Raw genomic sequence first — 8,935 nt, forward strand, 5'->3', positions numbered from 1 at the left:
TAAACAACATTTTTCACCAGTTTTAATCAGTAGTTCACATCTGTTCCCTTGGTCACCTGCTCCATCCTGACTCATCCTGGTTACATTTTCTGACCTGAATCACCTGTGGTCACCTAAGTCTGACCTAAGTCACCTTTAGTCACCTGTTCCGTAATCGTCCTTCCCACAAAACTACTGACCCCACTACTCTGGCTCATACCCCTGCTCTCTTTAAAATAGCCTATCAGAATTAGCTTAGACTGTACGGTCCAAGCCTGCCATTAGGGGAACGACACAGCAATAGGGTCTACCTGTGTCAGGAATAAGAACCCCTTCCCTTCCCTTTTTCAGGTGTGCTCTTGCCATTACTCCATTTGAGAGTCACACCCTTCTATAGAAGTAAAAGTTGTCTTGCTGAGAAAATTAAATTTATGTTCGAGTGCTATTTCTTTGTGGCACCGAGAACAAGCATTTTATTTCTAACATAGGTAAACCTGGCTTCTTTTACTTTTTAAAAATCCAGTTTTGTTTTCATTTTCTTTTATACTTAGTCCATTTAGCCTTATTATAGACTTTGTCTTTTTTTTTTTTTTTTTTTTTTGAGACAGAGTCTCACTCTGTTGCCCTGACTAGAGTGCAGTGGTGATGCAATCTCGGCTTACTGTAACCTCTGCCTCCTGGGTTCAAGCAATTCTCTGCCTCAGCCTCCCAAATAGCTGGGATTACAGGTGCAACAGGCGTGTGCCACCACACCCGGCTAATTTTTTGTATTTTTAATGGAAATGGGTTTCACCATGTTAGCCAGGCTGGTCTCGAACTCCTGACCTCAGATGATCCGCCCACCTCTACCTCCCAAAGTGCTGGAATTACAGGCATGAGTCACTGCGCCTGGCTACCATTTATATTTGAAAAGAATATTTGCTAGAACCAGGGTTCCAGGTTTTTGGTTATCTTCTTTTAAAAGACACATTGTGCAATTAAGCTAGTTAACATATTCATTGCTTCATGATTTTTGTGGCAAGAACATTTAAGATCTACTTTCTTAGCAATTTTTAAGTATACAATACATTATTATAAATGTGAAAGGAAAATAAATCGTCGGGCCCCCAAATCACTAAGCTAAAGGGAAAAGTCAAGCTGGGAACTGCTTAGGGCCAACCTGCCTGCCATTCTATTCAAAGTCATCCCTCTGCTCACTGAGATAGAAGCAATATCTGATTGCCTCCTTTGGAAAGGCTAATCAGAAACTCAAAAGAATGCAACTGTTTGTCTCTCACCTATCTGTGACCTGGAAGCCTCCTCCCACTGCTTTGAGTCTTCCTGCCTTTGCTTCAAGTTGTCCTGCCTTTCCAGACCGAACCAATGCCCTTCTTATATACATACTGATTGATGTCTCACGTCTCCCTAAAATGTATAAAATGAAGCTGTGCCCCAACCACCTTGGGCACATGTTGTCAGGACTTCCTGAGGCTGTGTCACGGGTGCATCTTCAACGCTGGCAAAATAGACTTTCTAAACTAACTGAGACCTGTCTCAGGTTTTCTGGGTTCGCGCTAACTACAGCCATCGTACAGTCATTTTCTGTTTAAGTAATATCTCCTTTATTCTCTCTCAGAATTGCTTCTGCAAGTACTTTAAACCAAATTCTCCACTGAAGCTGTTTTGGACTATCAAAGCTCTGTAAATTGGTACCACAGACTGCAGGAGGGCCAGGTGGCTCTTTGCTCTTAGAGGAGATTTTCCTTTCTCTCCCTTCCCTTTGGCGTCAAGGATAGGATAGGCCAGTTCCTCTTTTTCCCTTCCAGGGCGGATGTTGCTGGGGCCTCAGCGTCAAGCAGGGATCTTCCATCACTTTTCTACCTAGGCAGGACCTGGGCTCCACCACCTGTCTCTCTCATTGCATGGCAGCCGGCCACTTGCAGACGTGAAAGTGGCAACTCAATGACTAGGGATGTACAGAGAACTTAAGTGAAGTCTACTCCCTTCCCCCAAGCGTTGCTAGCAAGTTAAGTGACATATGTACAGAGATTCTGGGTGGCCTTGGTTGATTAAAACGGGCAAAAGAGAAGGGAGTGATTTCAAGGCTCTGATTAACAGAAAATTAAACCAAAGTGATATAGTTTGGATATTTGTCCCCCCAAGTCTCATGTTGAAATGTAATTCCCCAGTGTTGGAGGTGGGGCCTAGTGGGAGGTGTTTGGGTTATGGGGCAGATCATTCATGAATGGCTTGGTACTGTCCTGGTGATAGTGAGTGAGTTCTTATGAGATCTGGTTGTTTAAAAGTATGTGACAGCCGGGCGTGGTGGCGCACGCCTATAATCCCAACACTTTAGGAGGCCGATGTGGGCGGATCACGAGGTCGGGAGATCGAGACCATCCTGGCTAATGTGGTGAAACCCCATCTCTACTAAAAATACAAAAAAATTAGCCAGGCGTGGTGGCGGGCGCCTGTAGTCCCAGCTACTCAGGAGGCTGAGGCAGGAGAATGGCGTGAACCCGGGAGGTGGAGCTTGCAGTGAGCCGGGATCGTGCCACTGCACTCCCGCCTGGGTGACAGAACGAAACTCCGTCTCAAAAAAAAAAAAAAAACTATGTGGCACTCCCTGTTGCAACTGTCCTTGCTCCCTCGCTTGCCATGTGACACACCTGCTCCCTGTTTGCCTTCCCAGAAGCCAAGCAGATGCTGGCCCATGCTTCCAGGACAGCCTGCAGAACCCAGCCAATTAAACCTCTTTTGTTTATAAATTACCAAGTCTCAAGTATTTCTTCATGGCAGGGCAAAAATCGCCTAATACACCAATGAAAGCCTTTTCCAATCAAATGCTGGATCTTTGGGGGACATAGATTCCTGAATGTAGCTCAAAGTTACTTGACACTTTCCTTTGATGAGAAAACCATAGACTTTTAGAATTGACCACTAATTTAAGTGTGCTAATTCAAACTTGGCATAGCATCATCCATACAGCAGAACGGGGCTCTATAAATAGGAGGTTAATTAGAAACTTTTATTTCTATTCTAGGTAAGCTTTCTAAACAAATAGAGTACAGTTCATGTGTGTGTGCATGTCAAGTTGACTTTTCTTTGCATCAGATGTAATCTCAATCCTTTTTTCTTTCTAATCGTTAGAATTGTGTTTATACTGGCTTAAACTGTGCATATTATTTATGGCAGAAATCATTTGTAAGTGCAGTCTTATTCATCAGCAATACTTAATAGTTTCTGTAAACATTTCAGGATGTAAATTAAATATCACTTGCCACTTGACTACATTTCTTTTGGTAACTTGTGCCAAATAAGTTTTGACCGTATCTAAAAAAAATTTTGTTGTGGTTTGTTCTTTTGGAATATTTTATGTATACTTTGGCAGTTAAGGAAAAGAGATACACTTCATGAAGAGTTAAGAATTTACATCTTCATATTGTCCTAATATATGACTCAAAAGAGACACATAAGTACAAAGAAGAATTGTAAGTGAATCAATGGTTTTTACTTAGTAGAGTAAAACAAATGAAAACGTGGCCTCAATTGCTGTCTGCAGTTTGTACTACTTAAATCATGAACTGTGGTGAATTTCCCCCGTTTTCAGTTGTTACACTTCTCATGTAACAAACTCGTAATTATGAAATCATTATTTTTAAAACTATTGGCCACATGCACACTTTGGCAATTACATCTGATTCTTTTGAGACTTTGTATATTTAACTTTAGGTAATTCTTTTATTATTCCATCTTGTGGGTGTCAGCTCTATAATCATACTTAGTAAAAGTGAGAAGTAAATACATGTAAACAAACACATGGTGCCCGTTGAACAGAGTGGAGTCCTTAAAAATTTAACCAATCTCTTAACAATATCCTGATCAGAGAACCACTTAGGCATTGGACAATATGGCTGAATAAGCAATCTGAGTACTGCACATTATTTTAGATATTAGTAAAATTTCTCACATGTGAGCCACATGTTTTAAACACTTATTTTGAAATAAACATATTTTGTCCACTGGAATATAAAGTCCACGAGGGCAGGGATTTTGTCCATCTTGTTCCTCACTGAATTTCTAGTTTGGGACATAGTAGTTACTCAGTCAAAATTCGTTCAATGAACAAACTAATACTTAATTAGGAAATAATTAATAACGAAAAATATCTTAGGAAAAACAGAGATCATCGAACGCCATATTAATTTCAGTCAATATTTACTCACAACTATTGGTTTAATGTATTTTGTGGCTACAGGGTTAGGTGCAGATTTAAAGCAACGATGTTTTTCTGCCTTATTGTTTCATTTATCATTAAATAATGACCCTCCTTTTCAATTTGTAATAATAATTATTTTTGTCTTAATGTCTCTTTGTCTAATGTTGCTATGCTGGCTTCTTTCTTTCCTCATTTTGCCCACCTCCTCTCTCCCTTCTTTCTTTTCTTTTCTTCTTCTTTTTTTTTGTGAGAGAGTCTCACTTGTCACCCAGGCTGGACTGCAATGGCACGATCTCACCTCACTGCAACCTCTGCCTCCCAAGTTCAAGTGATTCTCCTGCCTCAACCTCCCAAGTAGCTGGGATTACAGGTGCCCACTACCAAATCTGGTTAATTTTTTTAGTAGAGACAGGTTTCACCATGTTGGCCAGGCTGGTCTTGAACTTCTGACCTCAAGTGATCCACCTGCCTCGGCCTCCCAAAGTGCTGGGATTACAGGTGTGAGCCACTGTGCCCCGCCCCTTCTTTCCTTTCTTTTCTGCCCCCTCTTTTTTTTTTTCTTAGTCTTCGTCTGGTATATCCTCTTTCACCTTTTTCATTCTTTCACTCTTGACCCTCTTGAGCTGCTGTAGGCATGTTTATAGAAAAGAGCATATATAGCTGGGTTTTTTGGGGTCTGTTCCTTAAAATCCTAAGAATCTGTCCTTTGTTAAAGGCATAATCATTGCCTTTACTGCCACTTTGATTATTAGTGTATTTGGCTTACTTTGGCCATCTGATTTTGTGTTTCTCTCTCTCTCTCTCTTTTGCTTTCACATTCTGCTTTTCTAACTTTTCTTGGAAAGATGGAATTTTCTTTATTCCCACCCCCCAACTCCAGCCATTGATTTGGAAGTTCTACATTTTATTTCTGTTTTTTTAGTAGTCAACCTTAAAGTTTTAACATGGATACTAGAGTTACCATGATTTTATGTTAATTATTAGCTCCAGCTTCATATCAGCAGATATGTCTTAGTTCTCCCTTTCCATTCCAAATGCCACTAGTCATTTTATTATCCTGATAGTCAAAGCTTATTTAGTTTTATCAATAACTGCTTATCATTGCTTCTTGCATCTTCCCCTGGATTCATTTTTCTTCTACCCGAAGCACATGTGTCTTTTAGATTTAGTTTGAATCATATGAAATTGTCATTTTTGTGGGTCAAAATGGCCAAATATCAGAAATTTCATATTGTTTAAACTAATATTCATCTCAGGGCAAAATTACAAGTAGTAAACTTTTTCCAGCAGTCTGTCTAAAAAGGCTTTTATTTCACCTCATGTGTATATAATTTAGATGGATATACACTCTGATTGTTATATTCCCTCATTGCTTTCAAGATGTTTCCCAGCCTTCAAGAATTATTGTTGTTGATGAGGAGTTTGCTGTCACTCGAATTGCCATTTATTTATAGATAATATGTTTTTACTTTCTCAATCCTTTGTTGTTGAAGTTCTGAAATTTTTCTATAACATATCTAGCTATGGATATTTTTACTTGTTTTTAATGTCAATGAGTTTGTCCTTCATTTCTAGAAGTTCTATTTGGCTTTTCAAATTAGTCTATTCTTTTTCACAGTGTCTGATCTTTTCTTTTTGGATTTTATTCCTTTTTATCTTTTTATTAATTTTAAATAAAATTGTTTGTAGTCTCTTTCACATTGTGTATAATCCAGATTTGGAGAGTGCTAATTTTCCTGTTTATTGCATCTTCTGAATTTCCCTCAGTGCCTGCCTTCCTCCCTTCCTTCCCTCCCTCCCTCCTTCTCTCTTTCCTTCCTTCCCTTCTTTCTTTCTCTTTCTTTCTTTCCTTCTTTCTTTCTTTCTCTTTCTTTCTTTCTCTCTCTTTCTTTCTTTCTTTCTTTCTGCTTTTTCCCTCCCTCCCTCCTTCCTTCCTTCCTTTCTCTCTCTTTCTCTCTCTCTCTCTCTCTCTCTCTCTCTCTTTCTTTCCAGGATCTCACTCTGTCTCAAAAACAACAACAACAGGCTGGAGTGCAGTGGTACAATCTTGGCTCATTGCAGCCTCAACCTCCCGGGCTCAAACGATTCTCCCACCGGAGCCCCCAGAGTAGTTGGGACTACAGGAACACACCACCTTGCCCTTCTTATTGTGTTTATAAATGATGTTCATTTATGGTAGCTCCTGCTCCCTGCTTTGGGAGTTTCCTAAATCTGTTTTTAAAGTATCCCTCAAGAGTTGTTTTAGGCCAGTTGTGGTGGTTCATGCCTGTAATCCCAGTACTTTTAGAGATGGAGGCAGGTGGATCATCTGAGGTCAGGAGTTCGAGACCAGCCTGGCCAATATGCCAAAACTCTGTCTCTACTAAAAATACGAAAATTAGCTGAGCGTAGTGGTAGGCACCTGTAATTCCAGCTACTCGGGAGGCTGAGGCAGGAGAATCACTTGAACCTGGGAGGCAGAGGTTGCAGTAAGCAGAGATCACACCATTGCATTGCAGCCTGGGCAACAAGAGTGAAACTCCATCTCAAAAAAAATAAATACATAAAATAAAAAGTAAACCTATCCATATGGGATTCGTTAAACTAGTATTAAAACCAAATACACATGTGGTAAAAAAATTTGGGTATTTCACCGTCTCAAAAAAAAAAGTTGTTTTGTATTTCCTAAGATACATAGAGTGCCTAAGATACATAGAGTGCCTTCAGAGCAATCTTTCTATCAGCTACATGGTTGTGGTGCCTTAACCATGTGAATACTACATATTTAAACCTTATACACATGTGAATGGGTACCTGGAGTTTTGACTTCCCAGAGGTGATGTATTGTCAAGCCTGCAGAGGTGGCAGGCTTTCTATCTGCTTTCACAGTCAGGTGGGAGGAGCTATTCTAGGCTCCATGCTTTACATGGGGTATACAATTACAGCTCTTCCCCCTTCTACAGATATTGTGTCTCCTTTCTCCACAGAGGCATTAGGACCCAGTGCTGAGCTTCTAGGGCCTATGATTGAATTTGAGACTGCTGTTGGGTCACCTCTGGTCTGGCCTTGATTTCTGTTTATTTGGCAAACAGGAATTTTCTGATTTTTTTTTTTTTTTTTTTTTGGCATGGCTACTTGTTAATTTTTTGTGTTTTTTGCTACTTTTTACTCATTACTTCTATACATTCATAGTGAGAGGGAAGTTCCTTCACAACATAGGAAGTAATGTTCTTGAAAATCCAATTAGTCTCAGAGGTTTTTATATTTGGTTCTGCCCTATTCCTTTGTCTTTCTTTATTGTTTCTTTGTTATCTAAATTATTTAGCCTTTGTCATTGTTGCTTGCCATTGAAAAACTCTAAGATTCTGAGTATGATATGTTTTAAATGTGCTTCATTATCTTAAAAAGTTAGTATTTAGTACATTATATATGTGTATATATATTCATTCTATTGATATCTCTATGTCTATATCTATATCATCTATACCTATATCTATATGAGACAGTACGAGTGACCTCTCTCTTTTTTATCCAGATGCCTTTTGCCTGGTATTCCCCTTAAATGTGTATCTTCTTAGAAAAGTCAAATTTGTTTAAAATTATCCCCTGAAGGAATTTTGTTTTGAGAAAGTAGGCATAAACCTTGAAATGACAACTTTTTTTTTATTCTTATTGATTCTGAAAGTTGAAATTAAGGATTTTAAGGATATCAGTACCCAAAGGTAAACTACCACACACACACACACACCCCGCCGCCCCCCCAACCAAATACCACTCACCTTGCAGGACCATTAGATCTTAAGGATGTTATCATTTTGGGTAATTAACTGTTATTTATTTATATAACATTTTTAAATGGAGATTGCTATTTTTTTTTTCTTTTTTGAGACAAGGTCTGACTCTGTTGCCTAGGCTGGAGTGTGATCATGGCTTTCGGCAGCCTTGACTTCCCAGGCTCAAGCCATCCTCCCATCTCAGCCTCCCAAGTAACTTGGGACCACAGGTGCCTGCCACTGTGAATGGCTAAGTTATTATTTTATTTTCTTTTTGTGGGGACAGGGTTTCTCTGCGTTGCCCAGGCTGGTCTTGAACTCCTGGGCTCAAGAGATCCTCCAACCTCAGCCTCTGAAAGTGCTTGAATTATAGTCATGAACCACCGTGCCCAGCTGAGATTGCTAATTTTTAAAAGAAATGATAAAATATGGTCAGTAAATTCGGTTTGTACTAAGGATATTTTATTTTCGTTATTTAAAAATGGACAGAAACTCTGTTTGCATACTGATGGGATTTTTCTGTTGATTAGAAAAAAACAGCCAGGATAACTTTTACAGGATAACAGCACATTTACTGTACATACACACATACACACAATCCATAGAGTTGTGCCATGCCATCGATGTTATTTTCATTTACTTTTTGTTTTTTCTGGCAACAGTTGGACATGCCCTGACAACTCAACTTCCATTATAAATATTTAAAAACTAAGCAGGAGAGAGTCATCCCTTAACCACAGCCATATAATGTGATGAAGGATACACACAGCTGCAGCCACATCATGCCATTACTTAATTTGTTTTTGACAGCTCCCATTTGCAGAGGAAAGGAAAGTATGAGCTACACATGGGCAAGGATTTTACATACATCCACATTTGTTTGTTTGTTGTGAATATTGACACATTTTCTTGGGGGAATGGCAGGGAATCCAAGCCAACATCATTTCTTTCTTAGTATAGCAACAGCTCAAGATGTTTGCTGTCCATGGAAAGTTGAAGGAAAAAT

This window comes from Pongo pygmaeus, chromosome 13, assembly GCF_028885625.2.
Source record: "Pongo pygmaeus isolate AG05252 chromosome 13, NHGRI_mPonPyg2-v2.0_pri, whole genome shotgun sequence".
Taxonomy (NCBI): Eukaryota; Metazoa; Chordata; class Mammalia; order Primates; family Hominidae; genus Pongo; species Pongo pygmaeus.